The following is a 20,598-nucleotide window of genomic DNA, read 5'->3' on the forward strand; positions in this document are numbered from 1 at the left end:
GTATAAAGCGCCTTGTTACACTAAGAACAGTGTGTCCCCGCGCTATGGATAAAGCCCAAGAAAAGCTACAATAACAGTCAGCCAGGTAGCACAAAAGGGCCAGAGACAAGTAGGACCTAACTACTTGGGATCTCCAATTTAGGTATGATCAAAATACAGTTTTGATAATGTGCACTGTGTGCAAACACTCCGATAGGAGTCCACTTTCATCCTGGAACATAGTTGGTTTCTCGCTGTAGGAGCCGACTAGATGTCCTCATGGCAGATGAAACCGCGGGCTATAGCAACCTCTGCAGAGGGTGTGAGAGCAAACTGGGCAACGCTGGGCATTTTCAACAAGTTCATTAGCTCTGTAGCACGGATACAGATTTCTTCCCTGTCTTCCTCATCGTACAGGGAGATCATGGCTTTACATTGGACACAAGATCTCATCTTAGATAGATAGAGTGAAACCCTGGGAATCAGGTCCTGACTGCGGGATGCCAGCATTGCAAGTGTGGCCATCAAAACTGTGATAACGCGTGGTGAACATTTGGGAACATTGGCAGACACACGTAGCTGCGTGATTTAAAATAGCACAGCCTCTAGCACTTCAAAAAACGTGTTGATTTGCTCCACTGTGCACCGTTTGTCATACGAAACAGACAAATATTCTCTGATACACTACACCACATGGGTGAAGAAGGTCTCTTTGTTCTTAATGTTGGTAGCTGTCCCAGAAAACTCTAGTAGCTCTTTGGACCAGAGAGGGTTGTATACTGCATAGTTTGAGTAGGTACGAGCTCATCACTCTATGCACATCTGTTTTGAACTTCGGGACATCATACAACATGGAACTCCACTTCAAAAGCACAAGGAAACCTGGTTTATTAAGGGACCATCAGCAAACTTTACTACTTCCTTGAGAAAAAGCTGCAGCAAGATGGGCACAATCTGCATACACTGCACGACTCGAGGGCATTCGGACAGGTCCTCAAGAAATTGATGCAGCAAACAGAGTCCCTCAATGACGTCTCCATTCCAGGTTTCACAACGCAGCAGGTATACCGAAGGAGGCTTATGTAAAATGGATGACCAAACGCTTCCATGGAATTTGCGGGTGGCAAGGAGGAGGCTCCCATGGCCTTTTCAGTTGTAGGAGAAGACCATAACTGTATGTCGCTGTGTCAGGATGAATCAGAGACCGAAAAAGCTCCTTAAATTCTGAGACTAGCGGTGGGCTATTCCATGCCAGGAACTTGAAGAGGTTTGGGAAGAACTTCTGAAAGATGCATACATTCTGAATGAAAAATGTGGCATTGACTTTGCAGAACTGAATAAACTCGAAGGCTAAAAGTGGATGATGAAAAAGTTCAGCTGTGACCTTTGTAAATAAGGTTCTGTACACCGATTCCGAGTCAACTGCTGCAGTTTCGCTATGAGTCAGGAAAAACTGGGCAGGGGGTAGCAGCACCCGGGTTTGAGTAGGATCCATGCAGATTCTCCAATGCACAATCTTCAAAAATGGGAGGGTTCGATAGACATAGGATGAATCCTGTCTGCACACTATATCCATGATAGTGATCGCCTCAATCAGACAAGCTTTCTGCAGATCAGTGTCCACCCTCTTGAGAGCCTTTCTGTTACTCTGCTCAATGAGTCTCTGGCAGTATTCATAGGCCTTCTCTCGCAGTCGTTCTTTTGGGGGCACAGGCGACTTGAGGTGGATGTGGCTGAGACAATGGACATGACCGAGCCTTCCAAGTCAGATTTGTCATCTGATTCAGCAGGACTCGTCCCACCGCTTCCATAGCACAGTAGCCACTTCCGAAGCATGGAGAAACTGTGCATGTTGAGCCACTGATCCTCTGTGTAATGATGACCCACTGAAAGGACTGTGAAGAAGTCTGCAGCAATGGCACCGTCCACTTCCATGATGGGACTGGGCTGTTTATTTCTAGGATCATTGTTTGTCAAGTCAAGTTTAGCTCTAGGTATTGCGAGTTTCTAGGCAAACACTACATAACTGCAGCTGGAGAAGTCTGTTGGATGTAATGATATATTACTTTTGATTATTGATCTTTGTTACTAAAACTTACAAATGAAAACTTTGATATTAGTTTCTCTTTTAATCCCACTTTCATTTTGAATTGGTTGACTTCAGCAATTCATTTTTATATGGAAAGCCTCGACCTAACTATACAATTGACCCTTAGCTGAATTCAGAATTGTGTCTAGTTTCTGGAAATGTTTATCGTTTTGGTTTCACCCATGGGTTTCACACCTGCTTACATCACAAACTGCGAGTTGGTAACATCATCAAAAATGGGACAACCTGGCCATTATTTTGAAAACTACATAGGGGTCGATTCCGATCCGGTAAAATCCCCGTCCGTACGAATCGTATCCGGAGCCGTTTCCGTACGACTCATACGGACGCCGTACGACCGGACGATTCCGATCGGCCGACCCGGACGCGATTCGTACGGTACACGTCGATTCGTACGGAAAAGCGCACGATCACCTACACACCATACGGCGCGTACCCCCCATGATCGCAGGGGTACGCGCCGTACCCCTGTGATCATGCGGGGTACGTGCCATACACCCAGCGTACATGGGGTACGTGCCGTACACCCACCGTACATGGGGTACGGTGCGTACCCCATGTACGCTGGGTGTACGGCACATACCCCGCATGATCACAGGGGTACGGCGCGTACCCCTGCGATCATGGGGGGTACGTGCCGTACCCGGGGGGGGGCGTTCTGTGACTGTTTCGACGCGAACTCTGCGTTTACGACTGTTTTCGGCTCCCGTAGGAAAAGGGTCGTACGGCGGGTACCCGACACGAATCGTACTTGCTGGGTCGTAAAAACCAGTCGCGAACCGTAGTGATGTCGCGTACAGCCGGTTCCGAGTGAAACTCGTACGGAGATTTGAGTCGTACGGAGTCCTGTACGACTCGTACGGAGTTTGGCACCTGGTACGGATCGTACTTCGTCGTACGTACGGGACGTCTACGGGTACGATTCGTATGGGGAAAAAACTCTCCGTACGACGATTCGGAGCGCATTTTACCGGATCGGAATCGACCTAATAGTAGTAAAATTTTTTCCAATTTGTCTGCTACTAAAAAATAAGGCTCATATTTATCAAAAATTCATGCAACACAGCAAGCCAGCTTGCTGCATTGAGCTGCATTTAAGGGCAGAAATATTCTGTATTTACCATTATATAGCACATTCCTGTCCCTTTCTAGTGCTGGCACACTTTTGGCTTCCTAGAATGACGAAATTACAAGGAGAAACAAAGCTATTTCTCCTCATTGCACCTCTGGTGGGGAGGTGTACATTCTGGTGCATTCCCAGGTCTACCAGTGTTAGTAATTCTGTGAATCTGTCAGAATTTATTTATTTGGTGCATGTGAACACCCACTCTCCTCCCATGGAATGCCTCCATGCTACAGACTGACACTTTTGTTGTTGCTTTTTTTAATAAAGACATACACATTGTTTCACAGCAGTTTTTTTAGCAAAACATTCCTGAACTGTCTATTTTCTGAGGTCTCTCAAAGGCAAACCACAAACCACGTTTGCCCTAAAACTCTCCTACATATAGGAAAATATGTTTCCAAATTTGAACTGTATATCATTTGGTAATGAAAAAGTATGGAGATTTAAGTATAAACTGCCCAAAGGTCACTAAAATGGCTCAGTAGTAGTGGGCAGGCAGGGTGCTCAACACTTAAAAGGTTAATCAGAGAGCAACTGATGGATTTTTTCCAAAGGAAAATATTGTCCACATGACGAAATACAAAAGGTTACATTCAAAGAAGCACAAATATTACATTTGCACTAGCAGATTTTTACACTTTGTGGAAAACCTGTACTTGTACATAATATGCAATTGAGTGATCTGGGAAATCTAAAGCTGTCACATATTTCAGAGAGATCTTCTGGGATACGTTCCAAATATCTCTATACTTGAAGTCATACTATCTGAAATATATGGGGACCGATCACAAGCTGCAGGGTAATGATGGGGTGGTAAATCTGCACCTGGATGTACCCTATTACCCTCACTACCATTGGCCTGGTGTTTGCAGTAACATTTATCTTATAACAATATTGTGGAGTGCTTTATTTTTTAGATGTGATAAATAGCATTTTTACAAGCTTATCCCCTTGTATGGGGCACAACATGCAGATTTTAGTGATTACTGCACCACAATGGACATGCCCTAGTATTTTCAGGCATTTTCCCCTGATAAATATTGGCAGGTATGACCTGAGATTAACTTTTTAAATCGAAGAGTATAATTCCAATGTGGGCAGTAACAAAAATTACCGTATGTACTGGGATTTTTTGGACGACTTGTAAGTAGATCCTTTATTTTTCTTAGCTTTTTTTTTCACTTTTTTACAAGACAAAACATCACATGTAGACATGTACACAGAGCAATAACCTCGGACATAGCTGTACATTGATAGTTCAAATTGAAATGGCATACCATTATGCATTTTTGAGTTTAACACGATACAAGTATGAGACAGTATTCATATCTCCCATACATTACATGTTACTGAGTATGACATACATAACAATTGCGAGATAGAAGCTGTAAAGAGGTGGTTTAGCTATGATTTGACGCGTCAGTCGCAGGGCACATCTGCGGGTTAGATAACAGTGGAGCGATTGGTAACAGTGGGAGTGTTGAACGGAGAGAGGAGCTGTAAACAAAAAAAAACATGCGTAATCCAACAATAATATGTATGTCCGATTTAGGGACAGCAGAGGCAAAAATTCATGAGCTACAAAAGGGTGAGGCTGTGTTGCGTAAAAAAATGGAAACATTCGAGAATAATTCCCGTAGGAATAACCTGCACGTTTCGAATATTCCAGAAGGGAAAGAGGGTTCCGACTTAAGAAATGTTATGGTAAACCTGTTAAAGGAAGCCCTCCCTCTCGATGACTCAGCAGACTCCTTGACAAAGGACATACAAAGATGTTATGGTAAACCTGTTAAAGGAAGCCCTCCCTCTCGATGACTCAGCAGACTCCTTGACAAAGGACATACAAAGAATCCACAGGGACCCTTTCCGTTTAAATCCAAAAAGGACTAAGCCGAGGAAAATCCTCATCAACTTCCTAACTTATGCTGTGAAAGAAATTTTTTTGAATCTGGCATTAAAAATGAAAACAGTGAAAAGCAAGGATTTCTCCTTTGAAGTCGTTCAGATTTGTCAAGAGACACATTAGAAAGACAGTGCGAGCTCCGGAGAAGAATGGACAATTTTAAGAAGATTGGTGCTACGGTGCAACTTAAATTCCCTGCCTTTTTTAAGGTAATGAACAACAACAAAATGTACAACATCAGGTCAATTCAGGAGGCAGATGAATTACTGGATAGAATCAGTAAAGGGCCCCCGTATGCAAAGCACTTACTAAGCTATGCTTTGGAGGTTGAGGCGAAGGTTACTGTCTACGGTTCGTGAAAAGAGGAGGAGATAAAAAAAGTAAAGGGGGAAAGAGAAAGGAGAGAGAGTTAAAAAATAAAAAATAAAAAAATAACATATACACAAGAGGAGGAAACATGGGATAGACAAAAAATAATAATAATAAAAGGGGGAAAAAGGTTCAAAATATACAAACACGTATTTAGGGGCACGATGTAAGGCACAATCCCTCCCTTTTTTCTCATTTCTGGGTGGGTAACACATAGGTGTAATTAGGTAGAGGAGAAGGAGACTACAGACGCCATATCTGGATAACAACTAGTCCAGGGAAATGGGGGTTGGGTTCTCCAAAGGGAGCGTAGGGTGGGGGTAGGGGAGCACAGGGGAATAATAAATAAAAATACCTAATTCGTCTCATTTTGTTTAGGTTGTGTTCACCAAATAGATTTAGCTAGACTAGGATTGACTGATAGGATAAAATCAAGGTGTAACTGCTGCATCATATCAAGGAGGGTCTGGAGGGGGAGTATTCTCCCAAATGAATACCTTGCAGATATTGTCCTGGAATGTCAATGGCTTGAGGGTGGGGTCGCGCAGAAGAAAAATATCACAATACCTGAGAGATTCCCCTGCCCAAGTCTTGGTTGTCCAGGAGACACATCTTCTTGAGGCAGAAACGAAAGATATATTAAAATCACAGATGTGGGTGGATTCTTTCGCATGTACCGACCAGACAGCAAACATTAGGGGGGGTGTGGATCCTTTATAAAAAAATCAGCTAAAGCACAGATTTTACAATAGAAGGGTGACCCAGGGGGAAGATGGTTGATACTGAAAGTCACTGCCAAAGAGGTTCTCCTTACATTAGTTGGCTATTACGGTCCGAACCATGATGATCCCTCTAACCTCCAAACTATTTTCTCGCACTTATTGGACTTCCCCAAGCCAGTGATATGGGCAGGAGATTTCAATATCTTTCTTGATCCCACATTGGATAAATCTCCCAATAGTAGAGCAATCACACCTTCGAGATCAAGGATATCCCTCTTGACAATAATATCCCAATTGGGCCTTAGCAATATCTGGAGAGAAAGGTCAAGGCAACAGATGGGTGTATCGTATAGGAATCTTAAGTACAAACACAAGTCAAGAATTGACTATATACTGATTAGCCATACTCTTAGAGATAGAGTAAAGGACATAACATATCTACCATCACATATGTCAGATCACTCTAGTATTTTAATGACGCTACAGAGCCTACGGACTCAACAGGCCAGAGTGTGGTCTTTTGACTGTACTCTGCTACTAGAAGAGAAGGAGATGAGTTTTCTCTCTTGGGAAACAAACCAATTTTTAGAGACCAACTTGAGAACTGCCAACATCACTATAGTTTGGGACCACTCTCAAGGCTTTTCTGAGGGATATAATAACCATCAGAGCAAGCTATAGATGTAAGAAATATAGAGAAGAGATCATGGGTTTAGAGGAAGAAATGAGGAAAGTGGAAATAAAACTAAATGCCCAATAGGTAAACAGACAGAAGGAAGATTGGGAAATTAGTAGGAAACTGAAGGAACAAATAGAGACTGTTATCCAGGGGCTGCTTATGCGTAGGTGGGAAGTGAGTAAGATGACCCATTAAGAGTATGGGGAAGGAGCTGGAGAAATTACAAGCTTAGAAAATTAAGGCAGTCCAGCTCCGGAACCATATTAAGATCTCAGCGGGTAATGGAGAACCCCCTATTTCTTCAGACAAGGGTATAGGAGAGGCCTTCCTGGATTAGTTGCAGGAGGTATATAAAGAGACCTCCACAGACGATAAATTTATCTCGCACACTGCATGTCAGAGGAGCTGCAGTATGCTTTACCTTGGGGTCACAATTACCCAGGATAATAATAAACTGGAAGATACCAATCTATCGAGAAACCCTTCGGGATTGCCATAAACAAATGAAGTCATGGGTGCACCTCCCCATATCCATTCTGGAGAGAGTTAACCTAGTTAAAATGTCTATACTGCCTAAGGTCACTTTCTTTTTAAAACAATCCCTCTCCATTCTGACAAAGATACTATAGGAATATTCCAACGAGAAATGAATTCTTTTATCTGGGTATATAGATCTACCAGAATAGCATGGAGGAAACTAAGGTGTAGGAGAGAGACAGGGTGGTTGGTGTTACCTGATTTACAATTCTATGCTTGGGCATTTCAACTCACTCATTCTCGTATGTTACTGAAAACGCCAAGTGATAAAGGGAGTGGAGCTATGTTTCTGGCCATGTTGAAAGGGGCAGGGCTGCAGACAGAAGGGTTCATGTTTAAATTCGGCAATCAAAAATTCTTTAAAAAAATGTAACTTAAAGTTCTACAGTGTTTTGCCAGGATATGGGTATCGTTAAGGAAGGCGACAGGTCTCAGCTACTTCTCCAAACTGACACCACTCTGGTATTCTGCAAGCTCCCCAGAATGCCTTTGTGACAGGCTGGCTATATCTCTTAGAGATGCTGGATTTAAAGTATGGGGAGACTTAGTCATCAATGAAACATTTATTTTATGGGAAGATTTAAAAAGGAGAGTGAGTAGTGGCCTCTCAAGATTCAAATATATTCAGATACATAGTTGGATACAATTCCAGTTCAAAATAGAAAAAAGCATTGGTGAGGGAACCAGTTTGGAGCAACAGCTTGTGGAAAGGCCAGCAGGTAAAAAGGAAGTCTCCTATTGGTATTGGGCCATAGAACAGGAGGTCGAAGGGGAATTCAAGTTGGCTGATGAGTTTTGGGGTGGATCGCTGCCTAACGAACAGTGTGATCATCTATGGCAGGAATCTTTCAAAATCCTCTTTAACATAGTGAAACCAGCATGATTGAGGTGGAATCACTTATTCACAGCTCATCTTGCATACCAATCCCCTCTTAGGTTATCAAGAATTATCAAAGGTTCACAAGTCAGCTGTAAAAAATGCAGATTGGTAGATGCCTCGGACCTTCATATGATTAGAGATTGCCCTTCCATCCAGGCATTCTGGATGGAGGGATAGTATACTGGGAGTGACAATTGCAATTGACTTAAAACTAATAACTTTTGGCTTACATACCCAGATACTAGGACCAGCCAGACTCCTTTTATTCTATTCAATTCTACTGGCAAGAAGACAAATCTGTAAACATTGGGTAAATCCTACCCCTCGGAAACACTCGGACTGGTTGACTTCTTTGTATGAAACATCTAAAATGGATATGGCCAGAGTATGTAGCAGGAAAAAGATCACATACTGGGACTTGTTGTTGCAGTGGAGATTATTTTTTTTTTTGTGTGTGGTCCATTGATTATGCCAACTAGACACTGCTGGGACCAAACTGGATATGCCCATGGTTTATGGAGCATTGAGAGGGTCCACAGGGTCTTTTGATCAATTTGGAGTGATACCTTACCTCTCCAAATCGATGGGAAGTGGCTTTTCAGTCTGAAAACACACCCTTCCGGGAATCGGGCTGATGGTATCGAGAGAATCCGAGGGAAGAGCCCATGTCATCCTAGCCTATTGGAAAGGTTCATGTACAGATGGTCAGCATACTATGGGTATTGGCGAATGAAGACAAAGAAAATAAAAATAAAAATAATATGTATGTCCGGTGCGAGGCAAAGTTCAGGATTTAGTGGGCGAGACATGATTATCTGGGTTCGCCCTGGGGTGTGTGAGCAAGTAACTCATGAGTGGGCTCCATATATCTCTAGGTCGCATGCCCTTGGCAACGGTTCAGCATAGTGAGACAGTTGTTCCTGACAATACAGTAGATCAGACACCCAATCCTTGAACTTAGGTGCTCTCCCTCTGCCCGAGCGACAAGCAACTCGTCTTTTTGCCATCAATAGTCCTAGGGAGACATATTTACATTTGGATTTAGGGATGTGTTTGGTGTATCCCAGTAGGGCGAAGAGAGGAGTTTTGTCAATAGTTAGTGCTGTCATCTGTTCTATGGCTACCAGGACTTGCACCCAGTATTTGTGCACACCCGGGAAGTCCCAGGCCAAGTGTAGGAAATCCGCACCCGGGCTCCCGCATCTGTCACATCGGTCCGAATCCCTGAGTTTAAACTTACACATTTTATCAGGGGTGTAATATAGACGATGAAGGAACTTGAAGTGTGTGATTTGAAGTCTATTGCTAGCTGAGATTTTTTCTGTCTGTAGGCAACAGTAGGACCATTAGTTGTCTGTCAATGGAGAACTGGGTTCTGAATCCCAGTGCATGCGTGCAGGGCATGGGGACCGTGTCTGTTGAATGTGAATTATGTGATATAACGTGGAGACCAGTAGCTTCGGATATTCTGCATTTAGCATCAGGTGTAGGGGACTGAGGCATGGGGGTTCCTGTGGGAATTCCGGAGTGTTGGAGCGTACGCCTTGACGAAGAAGTACATAAAGGAAGATATCTAGGGGGGTTGGTTAATGCCCTCGGAAGATGTCAGAGGTTCAAAATACGCCAGCCTGGTACAGATCAACCCATGTCCTAACACGAATGATCTTCGCAAGTCGTCTAAAAGCTGTCTCCTGTAAGATTGGCATGTTAGGGTGGTACCTGAGAGGGAGTGTAGGGGAATATAACATGGAGCCATGCATGATAGTATTTATCCAAGTCCAAGCCGTGATTGTGCACGTGATTGTAGTGGGGTCTTTGTCCCGTGGGTTTGCAGTAATGTGAAGAGCACCTTCAATGGGTATAGGGTTGGCCAGTCAGTGTTCTGCCGCTACTTGTGGCATGTATGGGGAGAATTTACCCAATAATAAGCATATTGAGCTTGTGCACTTAGATAATATAATTCAAAATCGGGAATGTCAAAGCCTCCTTGCACGGAAGGTCTGGTGAGGATGTTCCATTGTATTTGTAACCACGATTGTTTACCCCCCCCCCCCACACCAATCGGATCATTTCAGTTTGCAGTGTTTGAAAGAAGTAACCCTCAGGATGATAAGGTATGTTCAAAAATAAATAAAGTCATTGTGGGAGAATAACCATTTTGATAAGGGACGCTCGCCCCGCCATTGACAGTGGTAAAACAATCTAAAGGGTGACACAGTCCTTAATGCGCTCGATTGTTATGCCATAATTAAGACGCATCAGTTCTTTGTCTCGTGAAATGGGAATCCCTAAGTATCTCAAATCAGTGTCACACCATTCTAGTGGGAAGTCTAGGGGGAATTTGAGGGTCGATGTGGTGAGAGGGAAAAGGTTTGACTTCTGCCAATTAATATATAGACCGGATAGCTGGCCAAATACTATGAACTCTCGTAAAATTGGATGCAGATTTTCCTCTGGGTGTCGGATGTATAATGTGATATCGTCTGCATAGAGAGACACGAGAATCTGTCGCAAATTACATCGGAGTGCTCTGTGTTGATGATGCTGCAGAAGTTTTGCCGGCAATGGTTCTACCTCTAGGGCGAAGAGTAAGGGCGATAGCGGGCAGCCCTGTCTTGTACCCCTGGTAACTTCGAAGGGTGGGGAGATGTGACCAGTAATAAGAACTCTGGACACAGGTTGATGGTAGAAGAATTGTATCCATGACAGAAACAGTGGGGGGAAGCCACAGCGCCTCATTATTTCAAATATGTAGTCCCATTCGGCTGAGTCGAATGCCTTAGTGGCATTGAGAAATACCACGGCCATGGGAAGTTCCGGTGCTACATTATGAAGGACTGTGAAGAGGGTTCTCAAATTATGGGTGGTAGCTCTGCCAGGTATAAAACCTGATTGATCGGGAAGGACCAATTTTTCCATGAAGAGACAGAGCCTATTGGCTATAAATTTAGCTAGAATTTTAGTGTCGCAATTATTCAGGGACAGGGGTCTATATGAGTCACAGTTGGTTGGTGATTTTCCTGGTTTGAGCAGGGATGTTATCATTGCTCCCTCATGGAAGGGGGGAGTGTCCCAGATTCCAGTGACTCTTCATAAACTTCACCGAGCATGGGGGCTGGTTGATCTATATATGTCTTGTAAAACTCGATGTGTATTCCGTCCATCTTTGCAGCTTTCCCTGACTGTGTGTGCATTATGGCTTTGCGTACCTCATCTAATTCAAAAGGGCCATATAAGAAGTCTCGCTGTACATAACTCAGCCATCCCAATGCCATGTCGGTGAGATATTCTTCGAGAGGTGAAATGAGTCAGTTCTAGTGGAAGTGAAAATCGAAGAATAATGGCTAGTAAAAATATTAAGAATGTCTGCTGTGTCGCGATGGGGTGCACCGTCCGGTCCTTGTATTTCCAGGACATAATTGGAGATGCAGGGCTTATGTATAGTCTTAGCAAGCGCTTTTCCAGGGCACTCTCCCTCCCCATATCTCGTAGCTATCCAGTATTTTCCCCCGAATTTGACTTCGCCATGGGCAGTATCTGTGTAGTCCGAGAGTGTGTAGCAAACTTTTCGCAGGGTCTCTCCCGTTGGGCAAGTAGAAAGTTGTGTTTCCAGTGTTTTCACCTCCATCTCCAGCTTACGCAATGTAGTTTGTATATCCCTAAGTACTCCCACACTCTTGGATATGCAGATATCCCATATGGTGACTTTAAAGGCCTCCCAAATGGTTCCCACTTTCTCCACTGACCCCTTGTTTCTATAAAAAGTCACATATTTCATCCTCCAGCTCAGCATGGAAGCCGTGTCCAAAAGTGCGGAGGGCTGTAAGCGCCAACCGCAGCGCGGGGTGCCATATCCTGGCGAGGTCAATGTCAACAGAACTGGAGTGTGATCGAAGTATGTGCGAGCCAGGTGTGTGTCGCTTGTTATGGAAGGTCCAAGTTCCCACGAAAGGGACAAGTAATCCAAGCGTGCCCACGATGCGGCCTGCATAGTGAAATGCATGCCTTCGCATGTGTGTGAATGCAGGTGTCGCCATGTATCTATGAGGGAACTTGCTGTAGTTATGCCTTGTAGGGCCGCAGAAGATCTTGTGTAGTGATGTGGGCCTGGGTTGGACAGATCATTGATAGGGTCGTGTACCACATTAAAACCTCCCTCCAACACTACATGGGTGGAGCCTATCACCACGATCTTACCCCAGAGGGTGGTGAAAAACTCCAGGGTGTCTATGTTGGGGCCATAGCAGCCTGCCAGGGTCACAGAGTCCATGCTCAATCTCCCCCACGCCAGTCAGTACCTCCCACCAGGGTCTCTGAACGCACCTGCAAGGACAAAAGGGGAGTGCTTTTTAATGATAATGGCTGTGGACCTCGCATAATATGAATAGGAAGAGAAAATGTTGTGGGTGGGCCATTTCTGCGCAAAAGTATTAGTATGCCCAGGGTTACTGTGTGTCTCTTGTAGCATCACTATTTTTATGTGGTGTCTTTCTATGTAAGCTATTATCTGACGCTTTTTTCATGAATCTCGTAGCCCCCGAACATTCCATTTAATGATGTTCAATTTCCCAGAGGAAGCCGTCGTGTCAGCCATGAGGCATATCTTACATGATATGCAGTTCAGTAGTTGCTCATTGAATATGATAGTAAATATGCAGCTGTTGACCAGTTTGTCCTGCTCTGTTGCGAATGTGCCATAACTTGAAAAAAAAAACCTCACCCACCCCATCCCACTGAAGCAGCCCCAACTTGCCAGTAGTACATCCCATCCAAATCCTCCCAACAACCAAACAATAATACAAAACTTGCCGCATAGATGCTGCAGCGGAGCATTGTGGGGATTTGCCCTTTGCGGGTAACCACTAGGTGCCAGCACAAATGCCTCTCGCCATCAGGGATCATATTGGATGGTATGAATGAATGATCCCAGAGAGGGCAGAGGGTGCCCGACTCTTCATCAGAGTGAAGTCCCATAATGGCTTCCGGTAATGTCTCACATATCGAATTGTGGTCCCAGAGAGAGCATGTAACAAGTGCCATTCTCTAGGCTCTTGTCTCGATTCATCTCTCTTCTGCGGTACCGTAGGAAAAGGCAGTCATCTTTCAGTGTGAGTCAGAATCTGGAGTCGGAGAGGGGGAACAATGTGAAATAGTAGGGGAGTCAGAGTTATGGTTGGTACGTTTCAGCTGTTTTAGAAATTTGTCCACTTGCTGTGTTTCTTTACTAAGAAATGCAGCAAGTTTAGTAAAGAAACGCTGCTTGCCCGGATAAGTAATTCTAAGATGTGCTGGGTATAGTAATGCATAGTCTATCTGGGCTTGTCTTAATTTATTTTTTGCTGCTGTAAATTTTCATCTCTCTTCCTGCACCATTACCGTAAAATCAGGATATATGGAAAACGTTTTGCCAGCTATAAGTTTTAACAGTTTGTCCATTTGTGCTACTTCCGTTGCGACCGGCGAGGTGGTGTCCTCAGTTTCTGAGATGCGGCGCTCCGCCTCTTTTATGCGGTCCTCATTACCCTCAAGTTTATGAACAATGGCGTCCATGTACGTTGACATACTGTCCACTTTATCGGCTATGGTGGCAAATCCTTGCCGAACCCATTGAAAAGTTTTCATGTCTTCAGACTGTGTGGTGGACAGGCGCGCAACACCCATTGGGCTCACGGGGCTTCAGCCCCCCCCCGTCGTGCCTGTCAGCCCGGGATGACACAGCTTCCCGGCTGGGGAGCATGTAATTGCAGCCGCACCCGAGTACTTAACAGGTTTTTAAAAGACCATTTTGTTGTAAATGAGGCTTTTGTTGTGTGATACTGACCTTGCTGTTTGGAACGTCGTGGCTGGACCCTGGCTGCTGCCTCTTTTTTCGCCACCGTCAACCCTCTACCGCTCGCCGGACCCTCTGCGCGGGTCCCGCAGAGCATTGCCACCAGCGGGAGCTGTTAAAGGGGCTGCACACCTGAGGAGGAGCTTTGTGGGCTGTGTTCCGGCGGAGCAGGGCTGCGAGTGCTGAAGCAGGGACTCCATCTCCCAGGAGTCCATGTGCGCCCAATCTCTTCCACCTGGGCCGCTCTCCCTGCTGGACACGCCCCCGGACATCTCCCTCCCTATTTTAGCCAGCCACTAACCCAGCTGCGCGGGAGCATGCAGGAGTGCGCCGGCGAAGCCCGGGCCAAGGGTGAGCCCGTTTTAGCCCGTTAGAGACCGTGTAAGACCGGACCGGGCTCACCCTCTAAGTCTGTCTACTCTGTAAAGTCCCTTATGTACTTTTTTATGTTTCTAGTTCCAACTATTTGTATACTGTTCCCTTATAAGTGTCTGGTTGGAAGAGTATATCCTCAATAGTAAAAAATGTCTACAAGAGGAAGCAGGAGCAAAACTGCTGCTGAAGGGGGTCAGATAGTAGGACCAATAGATAACTTTCTCATAAGGGCGAACTCATTTATTGACCAAGGCATTGCTGACCTTGAACGCAGAGTTTCTCAAGACCTAGCAGTTGCCCTTCAAAAAAGATCTTCCTTGGGCCACCTTGCTACTGCAAAAACCCCAGATCAGACTAGGACCCCACCCTCGATAGAGCTCCGTGCTGACGTGCACAGTCTACCAAATGTGGTGGACTTATCAGCATCGGTATTTCTGTCTGATTCTCAAATTAGCTTGGAGCTTGAAAAAAACCCTTATTTATCAATACATACTACACCAGAGGTAACAAGACAGCTGAGAGGAAAGAGGGAGGGTGCTGTTAAGAAAAGAAGGAATCAACAGAAAAACAAAAGGGCCAAGAAGACACATGAGTCAGCTAAGCACCAAGGAAACACTTTAAATAACCCTGCACAGGAAAAGGGGGACAATAGAAATAAAAATTCATCAATTCCCATTATAAATGAGCCACCGGGAAATACGACCATGGATGTCATGATTATCCCGGCAGGGGGTGAAAATGAAACCGAGAAAGGGGATGCTAATCAACTCCTAACTAAAGTAGGAGAGTTAATTAAATCGTATCTCTCCCCATTAGAAACTAGTTTGCAACATATTGAAAAACAGCTAGCTGAACTAGTAGGTGCCTCAAAGGGGAAAAATCCATTAACACCGGGTATATTAAAACTGGGGGGAAACAAACTATCTACCAACAAACCTGTGGCTCCACAGATAACAAAAGCAGTGGCTGCAAGGCACTCTGTAACATCTAAATCCCCTGCTGCAGCAGTAGTAGTAGAGAATAAAACCACTGAAAAATCCAAAGACCCTGCTGTGCAGGACAGGGCGATCAGTAATACCCCCATAGCACCCATGATGAACGACAATAGGGATGCTCATAGGAAAAAGCATCATAGTGGATTTCCCGTTAATCTCCCCCCTGAGGCTAACCCCTTTGTGGTAGTGCTGACTGGTGTCCCGGAGCTGTCAGATTCCACAGATGAGCCTACTTGGGCATTAATGAATAAGGTACAACACTGGCTCAATAAGAATCGTCCTTTACCATCTTATTGGTCGAGCCAGATTTTAACGGTTCGTAGAGCCCCTTGGGTGTGCCATGGGAAGAAGTTGATTCGAGGTAACTGCATGCTGGTCAATTTCAAGGATCCCCGCACAGTGCATCACATCTGCACTTGGGGACCCCGAAACACCAATGAAAGCATAGATACAAAGCATCTTTCTTTTTTTTATCCTCCTGGGACCTACAAGGACTCAGGCTATGAACAGAACTGGGATAGAGTAGGCCACCGGGCTCTAGATAGAGAGTGGGAGGACTGGGGTGGTAATTCCAACAGACACCCCACCAGGATGGATTGGGGAGAAAACCACACTAGATACCCCACACAAGAACCATCTTTTAGGGAACATTGGAGAGGTATCCCCACCATGAACAGATATAGCTGCCTAGAGATGGTGGATTGAGTAACGCCAAATGGGTGCCAGAAAGGAGATCGGTTGAATACTGGTTGCACCTCACCACAGGATGAAAGAACCATATCCTGTGAGGTACAACCTACCCTACTGGCTGCAGGTACTAGCCCACTGGTAGTAACCCCGAGAGCTGATGTGGTAACCCAGTTACAAACAATAACACATGCGGAGGATTTAGACAGTATGACTGATGGTAACTTATTCCGTCTGATTTCGTGGAATATAGCTGGGCTCTCGCGGAGGCTAGAGGACCCGGCATGGTTAAAATTTGTGGAATCCTTCGATATAGTTTGTCTACAGGAGACTTGGAGCAGGGGGTCTCCTGGTCTGGATGGTTACCAATTCTTTAACGTTCCAGCTGAACCCTCACAATCTGGAAGAGCTAAGGGTGGCCTCATGACAGCTATTTCCGTAAAACATGATAGAATAAAAGCTGATTCATTGGTGATATGCCCTTGGTTCCAATTGCTTGTGATTAAGGATTTATTTCTGGTCCCCTTGCTCCTAATTAATTGGTATTATAATATATTTGATGCCCAGACAACAGTAGTTATACAAAAATTACAGGATGAATTAGTCAAAGTAACAAATACCATATTTCCTCTGTTTATTATGTGGGTAGGTGATTTTAATTGTTGTTTATGTAATTTTAGTGGCTCAAGAGTTTGTGGTTTGGTAGACCTAAATGACCAGCCGCTTGCACATTTTAAGCACTCGAAGCAAGGTGAGGCTTTAAACAACATCATAATAACTAATGATCTTTGTGCCCTAGATATGCCTAGTTTTTCAAGAACTTCGAGTATTCCTACTTTTCATGGTGTGGGAGGCCAGATGAGTGTCATTGATTTTGCTTTAGTCTCAAGAAATTATATGCACCTCATTAACAATTTTCTGATTCAGGTTAATCCAGCAAGTGACCATAATCCACTTATTCTGAGCTTGCGCCCTGCCTTTAAGAGAACACAGCTTGTGGAACACCCAATTAAATTTAGTCAGAATCAGGGGGTTACCTTAAGGTGGGACAAGGTAGACGCAAAAGTCTTAGAGCTGGAGGTTTTTAAAATAAATAAACAAAGGATAGAAGCCTGCCTAATGCCCTCAAATGAGCCAGAGGTAATAATTGATAACTTCGAAGCTCTATTAACAAACGTGGCCTCCCATCTCCTGAGACCTATGGGTGGAAAAAAGGGTAATATTCATAAATGGTTCGACTCAGAATGCTCCAGAGCGCAATCTAGGCTAACGAAGGCATTACGTCAAGTGCCTCGTGACAGGGGTTTGGTCAGAATGGCAAGGAAAATCTATAGAGACGCCATCACTAAACGTAAAACTGACCTAAAAAGACAAGCTTGGGACGACCTGGGGAGAGCCTCGGAATTAAAGGATAGCCGACTCTTCTGGGAGGTTATAAACCGCCCCTTCCTAAAAAGTGAAGATAAGGACTCCCTACAGACACACATCCCAGGGGGTATATGGGAGGCACATTATGGGGGGATTTTTAACCCAAAGGGGGCTCCCCTCGTGACCAGTGCCGAGGGGCTGCCGATTCAAAGTTAGCCTCTCACTGACTCTCCTTGAGGTAGAACCCGCACTTAGAAAGGGCATAGCACTGAAAGCTCCAGGACCGGATGCGGTGCCTCTGGACTTTTTAAAATATAATACAGATGTGTGGGCACCCCTTCTATTAATTTTGTTCAAAGCAGTTGTGGTAGGTCGCATTCCGACATCATGGCAAGAGGCGGTATTGGTCCCGATTTTTAAAAAAGGCAACAAATGTGATCCTTGTTGTTACAGACCAATATCGCTAATAGATGCATCCTGTAAACTAATGGGTAGAGTGATTCTGGGTCGTTTAGAAACCTGGGCCGAATCAAACGGTATTATTGTTGAATCCCAATATGGGTTCAGACGGGGAAAGGCCACCACTGAGCAGTGCCTGAATCTGGCACTGATCATGGGTAAGTACATGAGAGCCAAGTGTGGCTGTATCCACCTGGCTTTCATGGACTTATCCAGTGCCTTCGATATTGTTTGCAGGGAAAAATGATGGCAAATGATGGAGTCTATGGGGTTTGAGGAGCCATTGGTTACATTACTTCGTAGACTCCACGCTGCCACTACAGTAAAGATCAGATTTGGCCTACAGGGGAGATGACAAAGCCCATACCATCAACTGAGGGGGTCCACCAGGGGTGTATACTGGCCCCCTTCTTGTTTCTGGTATATACCAACAGGTTGGAAGCTTTTTTGTTGGAAAGCTCTGCTGATTTTCCCCAGATAAATGGTAACCGTATACCGATGTTATCTTATGCTGATGACACGGTTTTAATGACCCTAACTGCAAATAGCATGCAAACTTCCTTGAATGATTTTGATACCTTTATGCAGGGGTTAGACCTGAGGGTCAATTTCGTAAAGTCCTTCACTATGGTCTGCGGCCCGAAAGGGGTAAAATCTCGCAGGCTCGTGGTGAAGGGCTCGACCACAGCGAAAGTTGACAGTTTTAATTATCTTGGGAACCTATTCAATAAAACCTTAAGTTGGGACCCGTTAATATCAGCGCATGTGCAAAAAGCTACCCAAACTGCAGAGGCTATCTTTCGTTTTTCCAGCAAATTGGGTCAGAGGCCGGTTGCAGAATTAAAATCCCTATACAAATCTAAATGTATCCCTGTTGCAACATACGGTGCGGGAGTATGGGGTACACAATCCTGCAACAACATCCAAATCATGGAAAACAAGTTCATAAAACGCCTCTTATGTGTCCCAACAAGCACTTCTAACATCTTTTGTCACACTGAGGCGGGTTTTGAATTTGTCAATGATATCATCCATGTCTCCCCCTTGCTGCTTTGGATTAAGGTTTGGTGCTCTGATGACCTAAAACTTACGAAGGAAATATTACAGGACTGTCTCAAACTTGAGCATTTCGATAAAATCCCATGGCTATTATATGTTAGGGATACCCTTTTTAAGATAGGTCTGGGCCATATCTTTTTGAAAGTTGAGACCATTGGCGCTGAGACTAAGCAACTAATTAAAGAGGCTTATCGCTCAGAATTAGGCATGCTGCGAAGTAGTGAGAGCGCGGTCTACCATAGGGGAAGATTGCTCCATCAACCTTACCTTTCATATATAGGGCGGACACAATGGCGCTTTTATTTAACTAGGTTCCGTTTGAACACATTACATTTTCTATTTGCATTTCCACATCAGGTGGGCTGGTGTGAGAGTTTACCCTTGTGTGCATGTAACAACAAAGTTTCTCAAAATACTCTCCATCTTATACTTTTTTGTTCCTTGTACTAAGATCCAAGGGGTAGATTTATTAGACCAATTTTGTCATCATTTGGATCCCGCTTTTATAAAGAGGGCTATGAACATTTACTCTCATTATCAACCCCAGTAATATGTAATGCTGTTCTTAGTTTTATCAGAGTTGCACTCAGCATCAGAAACCGATATTAACTATTGACATGAACTGCTGTTTTCAACTTATGCAATTAGTTTAGAGCTTGGCACCAATATCTATTGTATTTGTATTGGAAAAATGTTTCTTTTAATATATCTGATTTCTTTTATATTCATCTGTGAATGATGTAAGGATAACATTACAATGTCTAGAGATAAGTGAATGATTTTTTTAAACTGTGTAATATGCTATGTCATACTTTTATGATTCTGTTTTTATGAATCGAAATAAAGTTTTCTAAACGAAACGTGTGGTCCCCCTTCTCACAGCCACTTTGCCCGTGGTTGGAAGAATTAGCCCCCACAAAATATTTTCAGCCCCCCCCCCCCCCCCCCCTCGAAATTTGGCTCTAGTTGCCCGCCCGGTGGTGGACATATCATGGGCAGGTCCCCTCCCAGCTAAATCTTGATCATCTTGATGCGTTTTCTTGGCCTCAAAATTGAGCCGATGTTGTCTGGTTTCAGGCTTCCCCATTGTGAGCCTTGAGTGTTAACGTTGGCTTGGGGCTTGTTGAAGCTGCAGTATCGCCCGTTGCGCACGCTGGAGAATGAGGGGGAGGGAGCGAGTATGGCGCCGCGAGTCTACTGCCCTCCTCACGGAAATTACATTCAATTTAAGGCACGGTGCTGTACTTCTGTGATGTTGGGTGCAGCGCAGTGCATAGGGACTGCCGATGATCCCCCTCCAGCTCCCGTGAGTCACCTTGCATGCAGTGTGCATATGTGCGTTTAGTTGCAGTTTAAGATTCTCCCCAATGTCAACAGCGGGCCAGGGGCTCAGTTCCCCGTAGTGTTATTGATTCTAGGTGCTGGTAATATTACAGGAGGGGAGCGTATATGAAGGGGCTGTCCCGCTGGTTGAAGCAAAGCTTCAGGAGCAAAGGTCCAGAGAACGCAGTGTGCGGCAG

General features: G+C 44.6%; 1 pseudogene; it reads right to left on the reverse strand.

The window, feature by feature from the left end:
- Positions 1–206: 206 nt before the first annotated feature.
- On the reverse strand, positions 207–13,966 carry LOC144762769 (AP-5 complex subunit zeta-1 pseudogene; annotated as a pseudogene).
- Positions 13,967–20,598: the final 6,632 nt, after the last annotated feature.

This window comes from Lissotriton helveticus, chromosome 6 (assembly GCF_964261635.1).
Source record: "Lissotriton helveticus chromosome 6, aLisHel1.1, whole genome shotgun sequence".
Classification (NCBI taxonomy): domain Eukaryota; kingdom Metazoa; phylum Chordata; class Amphibia; order Caudata; family Salamandridae; genus Lissotriton; species Lissotriton helveticus.